The sequence below is a fragment of the Tympanuchus pallidicinctus genome, unplaced genomic scaffold (assembly GCF_026119805.1).
Source record: "Tympanuchus pallidicinctus isolate F22 unplaced genomic scaffold, pur_lepc_1.0 scaffold19, whole genome shotgun sequence".
NCBI lineage: Eukaryota > Metazoa > Chordata > Aves > Galliformes > Phasianidae > Tympanuchus > Tympanuchus pallidicinctus.
This window is the reverse complement of record NW_026294710.1, coordinates 7,308,848-7,329,852: the sequence shown is the minus strand read 5'-3', so window position 1 is coordinate 7,329,852 and position 21,005 is coordinate 7,308,848.

Below are 21,005 nucleotides of genomic sequence, written 5' to 3'. Positions count from 1 at the left end.
CATGGTTTATTTAATCAATTTGCCACCCAGAAAAATCAAAAGCTATCATGATGATGGAAACATCTTTAGTACAGACTAAGTAGAATTCAGATATGAAAATACAATTGCTATAAAGGAAAATTACACAATATGCCCACCCACTACTGAGGAATCCTTTAACCTCAAAGTGTTTAAAGTCTCATCCCAATCATGCAAACAGAAGTTGTAGCCAAGTCATGTGTTAAACACAAAACTGACACTGAAGCAGTCTGCCAAGAGTCCTTTGAGACAAGTGAAATATTGTAGACTTCCAGGAAGGCAAGTACATGTATATTTTAAAAATAGGGAAAGCCAAATTAAAAGTTTCCATTTAGCAACGAAGTGCTCTCTGGAAGGCTGAGTTTGAACAAAGGAGGTGAACATGTGGAGGTCTGTACAGACTATCCCACAGCATGCTGGAAAGACTAGTCTTGAAACATGTGAAGACAAACAAAAGCAATGCTCCAGCCAACACAACATGCTGACACCAGTTTAACCTGGAGTGGAAGGTTTTTTATGTTTCAGATAACTAATTATCACTGAAGAAAGAGTACTTAAGTAGTACAGAGGTAGCCAAGTTTAAATAATGTCTAAAAAACCTAAATGTCTAAAAAAAAAACAAACTAAGAAAGTGAGCTGCAAAAACTTGAAATTAATAAATCTAAGAACAGAAGTACCAGGGAATACTTTGATGAGAAAAACCAAACCACAAGGACAGTGGTTTGGCTGCTTCTCATATAAGTATATAGCAGTGATATTGATGAGCTCATAATCACTTTTCCAAGATAAAACTTGAAGAAGGTAATTTTTTTAGTTAATTTACTTGTCTGTAAGACTCTACAGAAAATAGAGTGATGACACAAAAGAAAAATTGAAGTTATTAGAAGAATTTCAGGGAAATACAGCTGAAAATAGAAGACCTCTATCATACTTTTCACAGATAGCATGCAATATATCATAATGGTAAATGGTTACGGAATTTTGTTTGTTTGTATTAATGTATGTAACTTAAATTACCTTAGTATATCTTTACCAGATAGATATTTGAATAACTCACTAATGAAAGCACACAGAAGTCTCTCAAATACATGCCAAATTTTTCACACTAACATGAAAGAAAGATACTCTACGAGTCCATCTTGCTGAAGCTGTATCAAGTGTTGATCTGCTGTCACCTATCCTTTTGATTCTTATTAGGTGTCTTGTGAGTTATTCACTGGATGACAAATAATGCAATTGGACAGTCAAAACAGAATATTCAAGTCACTTACATGTGAGCAGAATGTAAAAACTAAAAGCTACCAGATACCTCAGCATTTTTCTGGAGAATGTGAACTCCTTCCACCTGGCAGATCACTGATCCCCAAACTGAAGGAAGGAATTTTTTCTACCTTCTTGATCATCCATCTGGAAGAATGATAGATGGGAAGAGAAGATTGAGTAGATATGATATCTGTGCTTGACTAGGGATATAACTGCAATGCTTAGTAGACAAAAATTTGATACACAGGCACAAGACTAATTGAAAGTAAGAGGGCATCCTAAAAATGGTGATTTTAGGATGATATGAATCAGTCTCTGAATATACATTCATATCTATATAAAACCTAGGTGATGAGATTGTATCAGATGTCTGAATTTTAAAGAAGTGAAATGAGTTTTCTTGAAGCTCCTGAAGATTAAATGTTACCACTGTATTTTTTTAGTTGCTTTTTCTTTTTCCTCCTTATTCTGAGCATAGGGGTACACTGCCCTGCTAGTTCAGCTCAGCACTTTTCAGCTCTGCTTAAATTAGCTGTTGCTTGTTCTTCTCACGTTGTAACATACTGCCATCACTCATAAGGTTATTGAGTTAAATAGCCAAGAACAATTCAGTGAGTGCTGTGTATGCAGTCATAGGTGTAGAAAAATCTACAGTTGCAAGCAACTAAATTAGCTATATATGTTCTTTAAATGAAAAACAGCTGTTCAGAAAAGCTGGCAATATGGCAACATTGAGTGAGCTGCCTATTCACTTTTTAGTCGAATGAGATGTCAGTTTATTATTACAGCTATCTTAAAAACTACTTAAAAAAACCCACACTTACCTAGCATGCAATGTGAATAATACACGCTTTGAAATATATTTCAAAGTTCTTTTTCATCTAAATCTGCGTATTTCAGCTGGAGAAATGCACTGGCACCAGAATATTGTCTTCACTCTTAGCAAGTATCGGTTTTGAAAGCAATTTCATCATAGGGAGTGATTATAGTATTTTTCAAATTTGGCTAAGCAAAATAGAAAAAAAAGAGTCTGAGAAAGCGGGGGAAAGAAATATTTGTTTGGATTTATTTGGTAAAATGCTTTATCATTGCATTGCCTTTTATTTGTAGAATGGGTAGAAAGAAACAAACTCTGTCTGGATACTTCTGATATAATTTAAATTAATGATGTGGCAGAATGAAGTGGTGAGCAAGATCTGAGAAGTCCAACTCTGTATAATATTATGTATTTTGTTATTAATAAAAGGAATGCAACTGATTTTGTCTATTTAGCTTGGACTTTTTGGTGGTCAGGTGCCTTCTGCATTTGGCAGGGCAGATGTGTAACAGACCACATGAATAGAGTTATTTTGATTCTTCTAACCTGTGTTGGCAGCTGTAAAATTCAGGGCAGATTTTGATGTCTTGTTAGTAGATTTTATCACAATCATCTCTTTATAAGAGACTCTATCAGGAAGCATAGTAATAGGACAGGCAGTAACAGCATGAAAATAAAGAGGGTAGATGCAGACCAGCCATTACGGAGGAAATATTTTATTTGGAGGGTGATGAAGCACTGGAACAGGCTGCCCACAAATTTATGGATGTCCCATCCCTGCAAGTGTTCAAGTGTTCCAGATTGGTTTGGGCTTTGGGCTGCATAGCCTACTACGTGTCTCTGTCCTTGGAAGAGAGACTGGAATAAGATAATCTTTAAGACACTTCCCAACCCAAAACAGTCTATGATTCTATGATTCACAGCTTCATGGCCTACTTGTTGTTCTTTACTCTATCACATCATTAATTCAAACTAGATCAATCTTTATGTAAATACAGATTGACCATATTATATTTTATTTTTGAAAATAAAGGGAAATCACAGAGACTAATAGGTAGTTTTATTTAACTTACTAAATCGTTTAATGGAGCATTTAATAAGCTAAGTATTCAAAACAATTTTCCTGTTTACATCATGACAAGGAAAGACTAGCTGAGTGGTCATGATTTGATTCATTTCTTTTAATTGGGAACAGATTATAAGGACATATAGATTCCCGGCATAATTGTCTGACAGGTTGTTCCTTCAGACACCATCTCACTCTGTATAAAATTAGCTCTCTGCTTAGCATTAAAACAGTGGCTGGCAATGCATCTCCTGGAGCTAATCACTGGCGGTTGCCTTTGAAAATTAATCTGGAGTGACACATAGCAATAGACAAGTAGTAATTTACACTTTCATCACAGGTTGATTTTATATAAATACCACTTTAGTTCTGTGCAATTAGAGATAATTAAAAGCAGAATTCAGCTTTTCCTTTTTATCCATTGACAGATACTTATTAAGATATACTCCAGAATTAGGTGATATATACTGCCGAATATAGACCACACATGAGCTGTGTTTAGCAAAATTAGTGCATTATTCTACTGATAATAGGAAACTCATTGACCTGTGGTAAAACATAGTATCTGCCAAGCATAATTTGGTTCACAGCCCTGGAATATTATGTACAAACTTAGATAATTGGAAAAACATCATAGAAGAGAACAGGAGAATAGTAGTTTTTGACCAAGGGATGGTGCAGCTTGTTGTTACCAGTGAAATGGGACATTTTTGTGCAGTGCAGTGGAAAATGTGGACTGAAGAAAATGGAAAATTTTACTTTTAATGTAACATAAATTTTAATGTTTCTACAAAACACCCTAAAAGAAGTCTTCCCACTACATGCTCGCTATTGTTCAAATATGTTAGAAAATATTGATATTCACATAAATCACGAGGCAAACTTCTAGTATCTTCCAGGATGGAGATCATTACTCACAGTGTCTGAAAGTCTAAAGTACTCTTAAATCTTAAACCAACACTTTTACTATTATCAGTGATTGGCAATTCTGACGGAGAATGTTTTAGCCATCCAGAGGGTGTAAAGCAAAAACAAAGTAATTAATATCCTCTACTAGTTTTCTGTTGCGGTTTAATCCAGCAGATCACTCATCACCACACAGAATTTACTGTCTTAGAGGACAATTTGTGTTTGGATACAGTCAATTTTCACCTTAATTATAATCTGAAACTTCAGAAATAGATGTATTAGAAGATATCTACATCTAATTATTTTATTTAACCAGACTACGCGAGATATGAGCAAATCATTGCTTACTATAGCAATAGACTTGTACATGAATTTGCAAGGTCTGAGAAACCAAGATTTGTCAGATTTTCTTGTCTGAACTTTCAGTGATTGAGCTCTGTTTTTACTTAGTTTAGCTGCAACAAGATATATAGATTTTTCTTCTGATAAATGACCATGCGTAGATCATTCTACATTTACTTATCAATGTATGGTACAACCACAGTTTTAGAAAGGGAGATGTCCCAAGTAACTATTTTGCACAAAACTGGATTATATTCAATGTCAACGTAACAATGTCATGTAGACACTGAGACTTGGGACAGTAGCAGAGAGACAAGATGCAGTGCATAGGAGTGCAGGGCTGGTGTGAGAAGAGATGGGGCATAGGTTGTTATCCCAAGAGCCCACAGCTGTAAACTACACGTAAGTTCTCAGTTAAAGAAATACAAATCTAATGCTATCTAAAAAAGTTTTAGTTAACAAGAAGCATTTAACATATGCAAAACTTAGTAGATAAAGTAAATTAGGATTTAGCAATACAGAATGAGAAAAAGTGTTAAAACTCTGTTAGCAAACACAGCCCAAGGAGATCATAAAGCAAGAAGAAAAAAAACCCCACAAAACTATTCCTAGAAACATCATCTTCTTTCCTGAGTAGACACCAAACAATTCAACATAACACCACCCAGCAGAAGACTGAGATTTGGATGAGCAAAAGACAAGTGAGTCCAATGTCAGGAAAAGGGGAAGAACCTAAGAAGTTTCTGCATAACAATTTATACTGCATCATTGTAATTAATAACACTTTTTCTTTATAGCATTGTTCTTTTTAACTTTATATTTCTTCTGCTTTTTTTCTGTAAAAAAATTGATTTTATCTTGTAGTGCATCCTTATTAGACACTTAATATTCAATTGTGCTAACAAGAAATTCTGTGCTTAATGCATGTATTGTGATTCCTCTTTTTCAATAAACAAGATTTTGAGCATAATAGTAGGAATAAAATATATTAGACTAATAAACTATGTTTTATAAATAACAGATGTTTACCATTAAGGGATTAGAACACACAAGGAAAAGAGACAAAATAATATGTAGAATCATGGAGTCATTGTGTCCATGTTTGGAGTCTTCAGTACAGGAGAAATGTGGATCTGTTATAGTGTATCCAGAGGAGGGCCACAAAAATGATCCAAGGATTGGAAAAAATCTCCTACGTGGATAGGCTGAGAGAGTTGGGGCTGTTCAGCCTGGAGAAGAGAAGGCTGTGAGGTGACCTGAGATTGGCCTGTCAGTATCTACAAGGGAGTTACAGGAGAGAAGGGGACAGACTGTAGCGGGGTCTGCTGTGACAGAATGAGAAATTATTTCAAGCTCAAAAAGAGTAGATTTAGGTTGGATATAAGGAAAAAGTCTTCTACAGTGAGAGTGGTGAGGCACTGTAACAGGTCGCCTAGAAGTATGCCCTGTCCCTGGAAACCTTCAAGTTGAGGCTGGATCAGGCCCTGGGCAAACTAATCTGGCTGTGCATGTTCCTGTTCATTGCAGGGGAGTTGGACTACATGACGTTCAGAGGTCTCTTTAGTCTACAACCTCATTATTCCAGGCAACACAAATAATTGGTTCACATTTTTTCTCTGGCAGCTGCCTAAACTTTGCAGCAGGATGCATTTTGAGCAAATAATGGTATTACATTGGCAGCCACTGATTGAACTGTCTGTTGAATTAGATTGAAACAAAGCTATCCAGCTGACCTCAAGAGCCATCCTGTTAGCACATTTGATTGCAAAAATGCCTGCTATTGGCATAAATATTATTGTGCCTGCAACAGGTGCTATCTCTAGTGTTTGATTTTTCTTTGAAATGGTGTCAGACATTGTTCATCCCAGCCACTGAGCACATGAAAATTTCGGTGCAGATTATCTGAAAGTGTCTTGATGATCTAAAAGAAAAAATATGCTTTGTTCTTTTTTCTCCTACTCATCATGAAAAATCCTGGTTAACACCTTATTTTTTGAGCGCCTTGTCCATTCTGTTCAGCATTTGTAAAGAGATCAGTAAGTGAAATTTTTGTTTGAATTTAACCACATGGGCTCAGATTGCTGATATAAGATCATAGTCCGTTTGCAGTACTATGAAAGTTTGGTTATCACTGAATAAAATAAGAATAAATGTCTTTCAAAAGGTGAGACCTACTTGAATGAACCACACTTGAGAGGAAGAAGACTTTCAAATATAGAACTATGTTCCCACCGTCTGAATCTTTCTATGTGGAAACTTATTCCACACTAAGTATATGGAAAGTCTATGGCAACTGCACTCCTAATTTAGATGCAAAATTTGTTACCTAAAATTAAGAAGAAACTAGAGTAAGTTCTCTGCATTGCTGTAACTGTGTTGGAAGAAAACATGTCAGTTCAACACTGTGCTTCCTTTTCTATAGCATGAAAATTAGCCAGTAAGAGTAAGGCCATACTATCTTGGAACCTTCTTTGTCTCGGATAAGACATAAACCAGGAACCGTTTTTTGTTTGATTATGATACACCAATTTTTTGTAAGAACCAGTATCTTTGCCAAATTTCTGTATGGATATCTATATTCTATCTTCATGTATTTTCCTAAAGTTCTGTTTGATATCATACTCGTTTTCTTGTCACTGCTTGCACTACTATGTCACAGAATACTAATGTTGTGTTTATAATTAGATTTGAAATTGTTTTTGAATTATTTCTTCATCTGCCTTTCTACTTAAGAATTGGGGGATAACAGTAGATTCCTTCTCAGGCAGTAAAACATTTTAATGAAACACCCTAAATCGCTCAGCTCATGAATGTGTCTCTTTCTGGTGTGTCTGTGAAATGATATGTATATTGCTAGTCAGCTATCAGTGTCTCCTGGCTTTTCTTTGCTTTTGTAGATCGTTTCTTATTTTATCTTTATATATGAATCATTTCCATCATTTTAGAGAGAAGCTTTCTGATCACTGATTCCAAAAGCATCAATGGTGCTTCGATACAGTGACACTGGATCAGGATGATGATCAGAAGACTAAAGTACCTTCTCTATGGGGACAGGCTAAGAGATTTGTGGCTCTTCATCCTCCAGAAGGGAAGACTATGGGGTAAATTGCAGTGGCGTTCCAGTATTTACAGGAAAGCTGGGGAAGGACTTTTTAGTCTGGAGAAGAGGAGGCTCAGGGGAGACCTCATTGCATTTTACAACTTCCTGAAGGGAGGCTGTGATGTAAAAGGGTCTGGCCTCTTCTCCCAGGCAAATAGTAGGACCCGAGGAAACAGCCAGAAGTTGTACCAGAGGAGGTTTAGGTTGGACATTAGGAGAAACTTTTTCTCTCAGAGGGTGGTCAGGCACTGGAATGGCTGCCCAGGGAGGTGGTGGAGTCGCCGTCCCTGGCAGTGTTCAAGAGGCTCCTGGATGAGGAGCTACGAGATATGGGTTAGTAGCTTGTGGTACTAATAGGAGTGGGAGGGTGGTTGGGATAGATAAACTAGCAGGTCATTTCCAACCTTGTGATTCTATGATTCTTTGATATTGTGATTCTGTGATAAGGGCTTGTATTGACAGGATGAGTGGAAATGGCTTTAAACTCAAAGAGGATAGATTTAAATTAGATATTAGGAAGAAATGCTTTACAGTGAGGGCATTGAGACACTGGAACAGGTTGCCCTGTGAAACTGCGAATACCCCCTCCCTGGAGGTGTTCAAAGCCAGGCTGGATGGGGCTGTGAGCAACCTTGTCTAGACGGGGGTGCCTCTCCCTATAGCAGGGGGTTTGGAACTAGACAGTCTTTGAGGTCCCTTCCAATCCAAGACATTCTATGATTCTATGATATTACTGGTATAATTCAGCCAGTATACAAGTAGAATCTGTCTCATGCAAAACATGGTAAGCACCATCTGTGGTTCTTCGGCTGTCAGATTACTTTCATGCAAAAATAAAATAAAAAATGGAAATTGGAAGACAGTAAGGTATCAAAGCTTGTGGATATTTGGAAAAAGAAAAAACAGCCTAAATATCTTCAAGGTAACCAGCGTCTTGAACCAGAATCAGAAAAACATGCTCATTTTGCAGCAAGAAGCAAGGCTATGTGACAGCAGTGGCTAAATGTAGAATTATGCAGTAATTGGTATACCTCCATGTTCAGGCCTGAGTTTCCACACCTATTCTTTGAAAGAATGGAAGTAGTTTTGCATTCCTCTAAGTGGGATAATAACCTAAAGCTCCTCTTATATATTTAAAAAATCTAGTAAGAATGAAGATTAATAAAAACCCTGGATATTCTGACCCATGAGATTTATAGCCTCTTCAAAACTCTGTGTCTGGTTCCATGATGATGGTTGGAGTTGGTTTTGAAGAAATGTTTTGGAGAAGTGGTAATGTCTTAAGAAATTATTTTAAAAATTAGGAAATTCTATCTCTTTCACTTTTAATATCTCTGATTCTTGAACCTAGTCATTCAGGGAACTTTGATGATATTTTCCAACTGGAGCTCAGCCCTCAGCAGCTCAGAACAGGGATATCTGTGATAGCCTAGGGAGTCTGGAGGCCAACTGGTGAAGAGTCTGGGATTTGTCAGAGTTCGCTACTCGGCACCTGTATACATGAATCATAACTTTGGATCTGCTTCATTCAGTTCCACTAAACAGATTTTTTAAATGTTCCTTTTCAGGAGCAAGGCAGAAATGTTTTTACTCATCCACTGAGTTAAGTAAAAGGCTCACAGACAGATCAGTGGAACTGGATAAGGCTCAGTCTCATATTAAATCATCAAGTTTATTCTTTGTGTATATTATTTATTTCTGGTTATTTTCTCAAGTTACACTGTTCCCAAGCAGGCCTTCACTTTGTTATGACCTATCTAAATTTCAAAAAATAATACAATCCTGAGTGAGATAACCAGCTAAGCAATCAAGGCACTAAGACAAAAAATGGAATTAAGAAGCCACAGTCATAAGAACCTTGGAGTGTCAGGACAGTTACAGACCAGACATAACAGACGGTAACAGTCTAAATCTCTTAATTTCATTGTTCAGTGACATAATATTGAAATGAATCTCTCTTTCTCACACATACTTACATAGTTTCAGGCATCTCCAATAAGTATTCAAAGACTGCTAATTCAGCCTTCTGTTCACCTTTAATCAATTATTTCCATACTGATTGCTGATGAATTGTTACTTAAAAAACTCTCTGAACTACTCCTTGACTATATAACAATTACAGTCTTTGTCTGGTACCTCCTGTCCTGCTTGCTCAGCCCACCAACACAGAACTGGGATGCTAATCCATGGTACGGACTTTGCAGCACACATTAGTGCTGTGGAAGTGAGATGGTAATTTTAGGAAACTGTTCCTGGACAATAAAGATAAAATATCCCAAAAACCTCACTGAAAAGAATGGCAATAGTGGATCTGAGATAATTAGACACTGAAGAAGAACAGAGAAAAATGAAACAACTTTGCTATCACACAGAGAATAGGACATAATAATTTGTGTTTTGTAAGACAAACAGTATGGAAGATACAATCAGAGAAACTAAACAAATACTGAAGTATCAGTAAGAGGGCCATGAGGTTGATTAGGGGCTGAAACCCTGATGAAAAGAAACTAAGGGAGTTGGTTTTCTTTTTTCTTGAGAAGAATAAGCTTTGGGAAGACTTTATAGCAGCTTTCCAGTACTTAAAAGAGGCCTACAGGAAAACTGGGAAGGGACTCCTTATCAAGTAGCAATAGAACAAGGAATAATGGTTTTAAATTAAAAGAGGGGAAATTTAGATAAAAGAAGGAAATTCTTTGCTCAGAAAGTGGTGAGACACTGAAACACACTACCCAGAGAAGTTGTGGATACTTCATTTCTGGTAGGGTTGTATCCTGGCAACCAGTGGAAGGTATCCCTGCCCATGGCATAAGAGTTAGAATTAACTGGTTTTTAAGATCTCTTCAAACTCAAACCATTCTACAATTCTGTGAAATCTAATGAACACCTTCTCCAGTGTGTGTAGATAAGTAGATCTTAACTAAGTGAATCTGAAAGGATAGATGGGAGGATGTGCTAAAATAAGCAGAGGATAAATTAAACTTGCTCCTTGGACAATTCTTTGAAATGGTAAAGTCAAAAATTGGTGAATATTCAAGAAACCAATAATGACTTTTTAAAATGTATATATTAATTTTATAATACAAAAGATGTCTCACTTAGCATGAGGAAACTTTATTTTAGGCCTCTGTTATATGAGATAAAAGATCAGTTTAGTTGCCCAGGCAATTGTGATCGTGATCAGGGGAAGGGGAGGGGAGGGAAGGGTGATCATCAGTGACAGTGATCATCAGAACTGCATATATCTTCTATAACTATTTTTGTTCTTAATTTGGAAGAAGTATGATGATGTACTTATGAGAAAAATACAGTGCTTTCCACATAAGCCACATATACAGGAAATTAGCATTCTAAAAACAAAAGTTTAGAGCATTCATTGGCACTACTGGGGATATAGTTGATATTTTAGGGGCCAGGATTATTTTGCACTTATATTTTGCAACATTCAGAGGCATTCAGTTGGAAGACGTTAAATTAAAAGAATACAAACATTTATTCACATATGGAAAAAATACGGGAAATCAAACTGTCATACAGGGTCACTCTAACCAAACATCACTGCCTGTGTGTTTGCATTTTGCAATGAAGAAGATTTTGTTTGAATGACAGATGGTAATTTTTGTGATGTTTGGAATAGAAATAAAAAAGATTCTTCTGGCCTTGGTTTTGTGGCAAGGCTCTTCTGTGGGTTCACTATGGCTCATCATACTAGCTATCTCAAACTACAAATGCCTGTGACAAATGGGAAAAAGTGATAAAGCAATGTTATTGGTAAAAACTGACTGGTTTGAATGGAAGACTCCATTTTGTCTTTGGAGAAAGTCATGGTTGCAATTTTTTTACTGTAGTCCTAATACTTACTATTATAGGGAGCTGAGGACTTCAGTAGTTTAAGTATGCTAACATATGTGGATCAATATTTAAAGGCCCTTCTGTATGATTGGATAGTGTTCTTATTGCTGGGGACTAGGATATCACAAACCAGTAACACTAACAACCCTTTGATGTGTGGAATTACAATATTGCCATTAAAATGTCTGACAGATGTTCACAGGAGAATGCATAGGTTTGAGAACTATCTGTCAGAGTCTAGAGAAAAGTTGTCAGTGTGATGTCACTTAAACTCAAGTTTCTAAAAGTATTTCAGATTGATCTCTTTTTCAGGAGGACAGTACTTTGGGTGACAATTACAGAAAGTTAACTTGCAATACCTACATATCTTCAGGGAAAAGTATTAAGCAATATTCAGCTCTTCTTATGACCTAGAAATATATGAAAATCCCCATATAGCTTGAAATTGAAATTAGGACTTTTGATTTAGACAGTTTTACTGTGATTTAATTGACACAAAAAGTACGAAGAAAGAAAATTTTCAACTTCTTTCATACTAAATGATTTTCTAGTTGATATATTTTTATACATTATACACTATATGTATTATATTATATCAGAAGCAATTCTTATATTTTTTGTTTGTTTTATTTGTTTTATTTGTTTTTGTTTGTTTGTTTAATTGATTGTCTGCTTTGTTTTGCTTTCACAAGAAGTCCAAATGCCTCTTTGGATAAGGCAAGAAATGATTTAGAACTTGCAGTTTCAGTATGTATTATCAGGATTCTTGAGGGCTTAAACTCATAAATCAAGTAAATACTACAACTTCTGACAGAGAATTTTTCCAATTACATATGTTGCTCTGAAAATAATGTCTCCTATTTTTTTTCCATGGAAACTACTTTGACTACAAAGAGCATAATAGCACTAACAGAGAAAATTCTCAGTACAAAGCAGTATGCTTCAACATAGTCACCACCTTTAGCTGATTTGCATGGATGAACTAATTGAGACTCTCTTCATATTGTGATGTGACAACCGTGCATGACCATCCAGAACCATTGTTTTTCATGTCGTTGTTGCCACTGCTGAAATGCACCACCCATCATCTCACTGTGCTCACATGCACTAGTTGGTCCCCATAAATGTACTACAGCAAGTGTCAAGGAATGTAAACGGGTGCAATTATTTCCACATGAAGGAATTCAACAACACATCTTTGCTTCATATACGCTTCCGTTTTAGATATCATTCCATCTGGCTGCCCCTCTACTGTCATTTGTCACACGGAAACAAGATGTAATATTGGAAGGAAGGTTCAGCCTCTACTACCATACCACCAACATCCTCCTCTGATGTTGTGGGCTGACATAATAAAATAGGAAACATTACTTTCGGAGCAGCCACCATACTTTCGTATTTTGAAATACATTCATATTTTGAAATATTTGACATAGACACATTTTCTGATTTCATACCCCATTATCCTGTTTACTTGTATTAAATAGAGATTTAGACCTTCCCTGTTCTAAAAAACATAATATTTATATTCTAAAAAACATAACAAATGTTCAGAGGAGCATTAGCATTAGCTGTAACTATAAGCATTAACTGTGCTTGCTTTCCACAGGACAATGCATTCTGGATTTATTTAAAGGTTCTCTTCTCAATCACATTAAGATAATCTCCAGAATCCAAAACATATTCTGATCCTTTTTCTAAGTTCTCCTGTAGTTTATTTCTTTATTAATATCTTGACATCTGTTAATATCATGTCCAACTTTAAAATTAAAGAAATGGACGAAGACAACTCTGCATTTTAAATCTTCTCAGTGCAACTTTTTAAGGTATTTTATTCTAAATTACTTTCTTTTTAGATTTAGTTTTTCTGTTAACACACTGAATACCATACTGCAAAACTGGATAAGCTTTGCAAGAGTCTGTAACAGTATGCTACACTACCATCTTCTGGAAAGCCATGAGAATAGAGCATCATGTATTTACAGTCTAAATCTTTTTGTTTGTTTGTTTTTCTTTTTCTTTCTCTCTCTTTTTTTTTTTTCTTCCTGTATTTTCCTCATCATTTGTATACTACACACTGATATTTTCCACGGAGTTTGGTCTGAACAGGAAGAACACAAAATTATTAACATTTTTACCTTGCATTTTTAAATAGTTCTCTCCTTCAGGGGAGTTTTTCTTTCCTCCCTTTAAATTATACTTCATATCATAATTCTTAACATTTCGAGGCTCACTAACAGTTTTCTTGCACAGCATGATATCTTTTTAAATGAAGACAACTTTGCTGTTTGCTGTTAAGACCCTCATTTCCTTGGTTGCAATTCTGAATTTAGCTCTTTTATGCTGTCACCAAAATCAGCCTAGAAAGCAAGTTCATGCTGAAACCAAAGTTGCAAAAATTTCCAGTAAATGTATCCAAGCTTGTGGGTTGGCTTGTTACAGAGATAAGGCTGTTTACGAAGGTCAGTCCTTGGAAGCTAAAGGGCTGAATTTCAGTAGAGCAAGCCAGAACATGAAATAGTTTTGGATCAAATAAAGCAATGTTGTGACTGGAACTGAAACTGCAATGTATTTCTAATGAAATGTAAAGTTCTATTTAAGAAAAAAAGAACAACAACAAAAAAAAGCATGAAGCAATATAGTCCTGATATTAATGCTTCTCTAATTTCACATCCGATGTACTGGGTATTTTAAAGGACACTGGTTTTAGAAAAATGCTCTTTAGAAAAGCTCTCTGTTTGAGTGCATTTCTACAGGCAAAGCGGGTGTTGTTTGGACTTCTTATTGTTGACTTTTTTTTTTTTTTTTCTGTTTTTGAAGCATGAAGAAAGTATGGACAGATAAACTATTTTCCCTGATAATTTAGTAGAATTTTGTGTCTGTGTTCATGATCTTTGTAAAAGAGTCACTGCTGCATAGGAAGCTGGCACAGTGTCTGCACAGTTGAGGTGACATCATCAGGGACTTTGGAGAAAAGACTATTGTAATGATAACAAGAAGTCTGTGAAAGTTAGACGGTTGAGTAGGCACTGATAGCAAATTTTTGATGTGTACTAATCCAAATCGGAGCCTTTGTAGGTAAAAATGTGGGGTTTTACTTAAAACTTTTCCTGTACAACTAGAAGTAAATTTTATTTAAAGTATGAAATATTCAGGTAAACATAAATCTGAATGCCTTTAGGGACTAATACAAAATATAAAAAACACTGAACAAGTAGGATATTTTTTTTTTATTTAATTTAAATAAAATGGACAATTGTAATTTAAATGGGCAAACATTGCATTTTTGTAAATCTTTTTTTTTTCTTTTTTACTGTGTGTATTTGTTATTACATCTGTCCTATGTTTTCTTGCATTTAAATCCTAAAACACTTAAGAAGAACACATAATCTGCAACAGAATTGTACCTCTAAGCTGATTTCATAGGTTTAGTTGAACTGATGTTTGGATTAATTGAACACACAGTGATCATGAACATAATCAGATAGAAATTATTACTTGGATTCACTTGAGTACCAGCAGAAAAACTATTCTCATTATAACCCCAGATGTAGTGGCATTTCTCCAGGACACTTGGCGTAACAAACCTAGTCTAGCAAAAGCATCAAGGGAATTTCTACTATCATGTCATGAGGATTGTTCTGTGATCTAAGGTAAGATGATTGCTCAGGATCATGCTTATACATATATGTTCCTTGATTTTTACTACTGATGTGCCAGCAATGAAAACTCATATTAGCATTATTTTATTTTATTTTTTTTATTATTTTTGCTTAATCTGGTAAATAATTATCTATTAGTTTGAAACTCACTTTACTGGGCCATTTATTGTTTTCATACACTATTAAATGTAATGGTAGTCCTAGCTTTGTGTCTGTATAGCTTATAATGGTTTTATTTTTTGTAGTGGATGGTTCTTTTGCTTCTTTGTTTGTATTTTGTTTGTATGTTTGCTTTTCTTTTTGTTTTCCCAAATAAGTAACATTTTTGTTTAAATTTTATTTATATATTATATTTATTTATGTATTTACTTATGAATTTCAATTTCTATGTATTTCAATTCCTATAAGTAAGAAGGAGAAAATAGAAATCAGAAGATATAAAAATTGAGATGCTAATTCTGTAAGATTAAAAAAAATTCTTACCTGCACATAAACAAATAGGCATGTTGACTGCACTAGAACTACTCATTTCTTTAGTCTTGTATCATTGTCAATTAATCTTTTAAAAAGGAAATATATTATATACCAGGCATCACTATACTTTCCATGCACTAATGAGATGTGAACTTAATCATAACTTTTTGCATTGTTCACTGAAAACTCTATATTCAAGCTCAGTTTTTCTTGATCCATCCTAAAAAAGTTTAAGTGTTCTGTGGACTGACTGACATTTGAAAGCAAAGAAAGAAGACTTCTTTATGCATCAGTGATTGGAATTTGTAGTACTGGCTTGGTAACAACAAATCTATTTTCTCATGTATAAAATACAAACAACATCACAGTCCCACTTTATAGGAGCAGTACAAGGTTATAGTGAAAGTATTCAAGTTTGCATCCTAAAACACTGAGATTGTATGGCCTACAGAAACTCTTCAGAGAGATGTAGTCTCTGGGGGAAGTTAGTCAAGGCTCTGTCTGATGCTAGTTATGCAGGAAAATAAGTACACATAAAAAGGGTAAAAGAAAGGCAAAAAACTACTTTTCATTTGTTTTCAGATGTTTGCAACACATTACATTAGAAGTGTATTTTGTGTTTGTTTTTTTTTTTCTAATAGTGTTGTATGTTTAGTATCAATTTTCTATACATACCAATTTTGAAATGTAAACATTCACAGCAGTTGCAATTAAAATTTAGACAGTCTAGTATTTACAACCTTTACAGAGAAGGAGGACTGGAATATAAGAATGTAGCACTCCAAACATTTTGTACCAAGAGAGTGTGTAGATAGAAAACTGGCAAAATAAAATTCACAGCTGTTATAAGAATGCATTGCATGAATCAACTTAAGCATTCAAATGAGAATAAAGTGATTCCTTTTGACATCATTATTTCAATTATAACTGGAACTTACGTATTTCAAAATATTTAATTTTAAAGATTTTAACTTCTTGTCTTATTTGGGTCAAAACTGAACTGCAGTACTTCTAGGGCCTCATAGTTTACATAATAATAATGTGTGTGATGAAACTATTGCGTAGCTCTTTATTTAGAAGTACTATAGCAGAAAGTTCTCAGGATTTGCTAAATAAATTTCTTGATTCATTTTGGATATTTACTGTGCAGCTCTTTTTTTTTTAAAGTAGATTAATATAAATAACTAAAGTAAACCTGATTTATAGACACATGTTTATGGTACTGCTGTTCCCTGAAGGATGGAATACAAAACTTAGATGTTTAATAAAGCCTGACTTATTATTGTCCAACAAACACAATTTGTGTGAGGAAACCATGAGGGGAGTGTCCACTATGGGAGTTACTGTTTTCTGTGTAGGAAAAAAATATTAGAAATAGATGTCATGCAATTTGGTGACTATGATTTGTCTTTCTACAGCCTTCAGTGATACATGATGAAAACGTTCTATGCCGAGGTAAAATGCAACATTAATGTATGAACTGTTTATATAGTTATTTCTTTTTATCAGCTTCATCATACAGTTGCTGTAATTAAGAAACTATCTTCTATTTGTATTAAATGTATATATAAATGTAACATTGTGAATATTGCCACCGTCGCACAAACAAATAATTATCTACTGAATGTTTTTCACATACAGTTCACAAACATAGCTGGTGTTTCTGTCTTTCTCTACCTTCCTATTTTTCATTCCCATGAATAAGAATGAACCATTATTTGTTCTTGGCTCTCTTAAGAATGAAGTGAAGGAGAAACTTGACTTCTGCCCTTCAGTGTCTCCTCCTCCTCCAGTAAGTGCAGATGTCAGAGGCATGTGCTAGCTAGCTTTCAGCCATCCCTTTTATATCTTAATCATATTCATCTCTGAACTTACTAATTCCCAAGAGTCAACAAAGAGTAGCTGAGCTCTAGGAGCAGTTATGGGAAATAAGAATAAATAGCACAGATGTCAGGAATTAAATCTAGACCATATTTAAATTCTCTCCTGCTTCTCATGGAGCTCAAATCTCAGTTGCTCTCTTCGTAGTCACAACCCAATGGTTTTATTTTTCTTACATCAGCCTTAAGTACAGCTCAGAGAGTAAGACAAGCAGGAGAATTGCACATTTGTGGGAATGCCCCACATACCTCAGAGCAGATTTCCCTTATTGATGAGAGCTCACAAATTTTGGTAAGCAGTGGATCACTGTTTTCCTCTATGGATATGGATTGGAATCTGCTCAGATATGGGTGGGTGATAGAGTGAAAAACAGAAGAGAATAACAGAGTGAAAAGGAAGTGAACTGAAAAACACAGAGAGGATTTTCGTCCTCTGGTGAGACTGGCTATAATAACACAGGTCTCACCAGCCAGCTTTTAACTATGAGTGAAAAAAACTTTTAAAAAATGAGATTTGTTTTCAAGGTGGCCACCAGATGACAGTAGTGAACTATGGATGGTGTTTTTTTCCAATAATCTCCAAGAATGAATAAACAGCTCTGGGAACATTTGAGGTTTGCTTTACACAGTGGACAGGTTCCTTCTATGAGGGGTTCATTTTCAGATGGCTTGAAATTCAAAAGCTTGGATTAAAAAGACCAGTACCACTGCTAAATGCACAAATTGCAGACATACCTGCCTCATCATTTAATTCTATTGACATTAAAATATCATCTCTTTAGCGCCTGAGCTATCACCCCTCTCTATGTAAAAAATGGCTAGGCAATGCTCTCTGAACACTGAGCACTCATTTGCTAACATTTATGTGTATTCCCACCCATTGTGTAATTCAATTGCCTCTTCTCCATTATGTTAATGATGTTTGGAAATAAGGGACAAAGAAAGCTTTCTTCAATTTTATTTTATGTATGTGTATATAGAATCATGATAAAATCTCAGTTAAGTTTTCATTGTTGTTTCCTTTGCATTTCAGTAAGAAGCCTGCAATTCTTCTTTAATGGTAATACATGAAATACAGGCACTGGACTATGTAACATGATGATCACCAAAGAATATTCAATGTTCTTAAAGTCAGCATCGATAGCAGTCAGCTCTTCAGCTCTCTTCTTCAGTGTGAAAATAAGTTATATCAATAAAAATCACGTATAAGCTCTGTCTTATACATAGTATCAGGATGCCATAATTTAAACACACTCAAATGCTTTGCATTAGGCTTTGAATGTAATTTCCATTTTAAATAATGTATTAGTGCTAATGCTATAAGCTGTTGATATGCACATACTTCTTTGGTTTCTTAAAACGATTGGCAAAATGCCCAAAGCAGATCAACAGCAGTGCTAACTGAATTGCCTGCCTAATTGTGTCTCAGTCATCTTAATTAAACAAACAGATGCTTGATAAATTATTCTGTGTTAACATTTGACACAGTCCCTTCAGTGAACATTTGAACGAGATTCCCATTTTATTTTTCATTGCCTTACATTGAACAATTGCAGGTTGTTGCTTTGCAAACATGGGCTAGGTTTAAAAAGAAATGGTTGACCTTGGGATAAAACTGCACAAGGTTTTTGCTGGTTGTTTTCCACCAAAGCTATTTTTCTGACAGGATATTGAGTTTTCTTTAGAAGGAAAGTTTTTGGAATGTGCTTGTTTTCTTCAGACAATTTAATCTTGTATTTTTGTTGGAAAGAAAGAACACCTGACAGCTGAAAAGTCTTATGCTGAAAACAAAACATAACAAGAAGATTTGGAAATGCCCTGCAGCTCCCAAGATCACAATCTGGGCCAGCCCTCGCCCTCACACCACACTACAACCACATGACTCCTTCAGCAGGGCAGAGCTGTTCAGTCTGGAGGCACTGGGCTGCAAGGCCAGGAAATGGGGCAAAAAACAACTTTTATAAGCCTTTGAAGGCTTATTTTCAAGCAAGTGTTTCAAACTACAGTTGAGGTTTGTGATGAATGTTTTCAATGGGATTACTTATCCTGTTTTTGCAGAGAAAAATCACGTGTTGTGTGACTTATTAGTTTATAGTTCTGTGCCCTCTTTGCACAGAGAAATTTAACAAGAGGCTGGACTGTCCACTCATAGGAGTGGGTAATGGATAAGAGGGGCTCAGGATCAGAACTGATGAGGGGAACCAGGTTAGATAGCCTGGGATTGTCAGAGCATGGTGAGGCCCATCCAGAAAGTCAAGTCAGTGAGCCAGATTCAGATGAGCAGAGTGAACATCTAGGGCCAAGCAAGAGCACTCTAGCATCAAAGCATCTCCAAAGGGAAGGGGAGAGTTCTTGCACGTGACTCTCAACAGAGCTGCTCACGACTTATGCACGGTGTTTGACAATGTCCCGTATTACATCCTCATCACCAAATTGGAGAAAAGTGGATTTGATGGATGGACGACACACTGGATATGGAATTGGCTGGGTTGTTTTACCTCCAAGAGTTGTGGTCAATGTCTCAAGGTCCAAATGGAGACCAATAATAAGTAGTGTAACTCAGAACCTGGTATTATTCAACATTGGAGGTGATATGGACAGTATGATCTAGTATACCCTCAGCAAGTTTTCAGATGACACCAAGCTGAGTTGTGCAGTTGACACGCTAGAGGGAAGGACTGCTATCCAGAGGGAGCTTGACAGGCTTGAGAGGTGGATCCATGCTAACTTCATGAAGTTCAACAAGGCCAAGAGCAAAGTCCTGCACCTAGGTCAGGGCAGTCCCAAGCACAGACACAGGTTGGGTGGAGAATGGCTTAAGAGAAGCCCTGAGAAGGATTTGGAAGTGACAGTTGATGAAAGATTCAACATAAGCCAGCAATGTGCACTTGCAGCCCAGAATGCCAATTGTATCCTGGGTTGCATCAAGAGAAGTGTGATCAGCAAGTCAAGGGAGGTGATTCTGCTCCTGAACTCTACTCTTGTGAGACCCCATCTGGAGTACTGTGTCCAGTTCAACACAGGAAGCTGTTGGAATGAGTCCAGAGCAGAGCAAAGATTATCAGAGCTGGAGGATCTCCCCTGCAGGGGACAGGCTGAGAGAGCTGGGGTTTTTCAGTCTTGAGAAGAGAAAGTTCTGAGGAGACCTAATAGTGGCCTTCCAGTACCTGAAAGGGGCCTACAGGAAAGCTGAGGAGGGACTTTTTATTATTATTATTCTTGAAAAGATCTCTTTGATTGAGGAGGCATGAAGAACAACAGTGGTTTTAGAAATGAGTTAATTTATGTTTTTATTACTCATGTATTTATTTACTTTTGCCCCAAAACAGACAAAAAATATATTATCAGTTATATGCACAGGAATATGCAGAAAATGCACTAAGAGGAACATTTGGCTCACTGCTGGAAGTGAGTAAACCCAGATATACTTATATCTGCATGTGTAAGAAAGCTGCTTATGTACCTGCAGTGCTTCTTGCACTACAGATCCTTGGGAGATGGTTGATGGAGCCCACATAGCTTCAGCAACCAGGATGTGATCACTGGACCACAGGTGCAGAGATGCTGCTAGATGGAAGAAGTTGTTCTGAGACCAACTTCAGTGTAGGTGGGGTCCTGGTGAAAT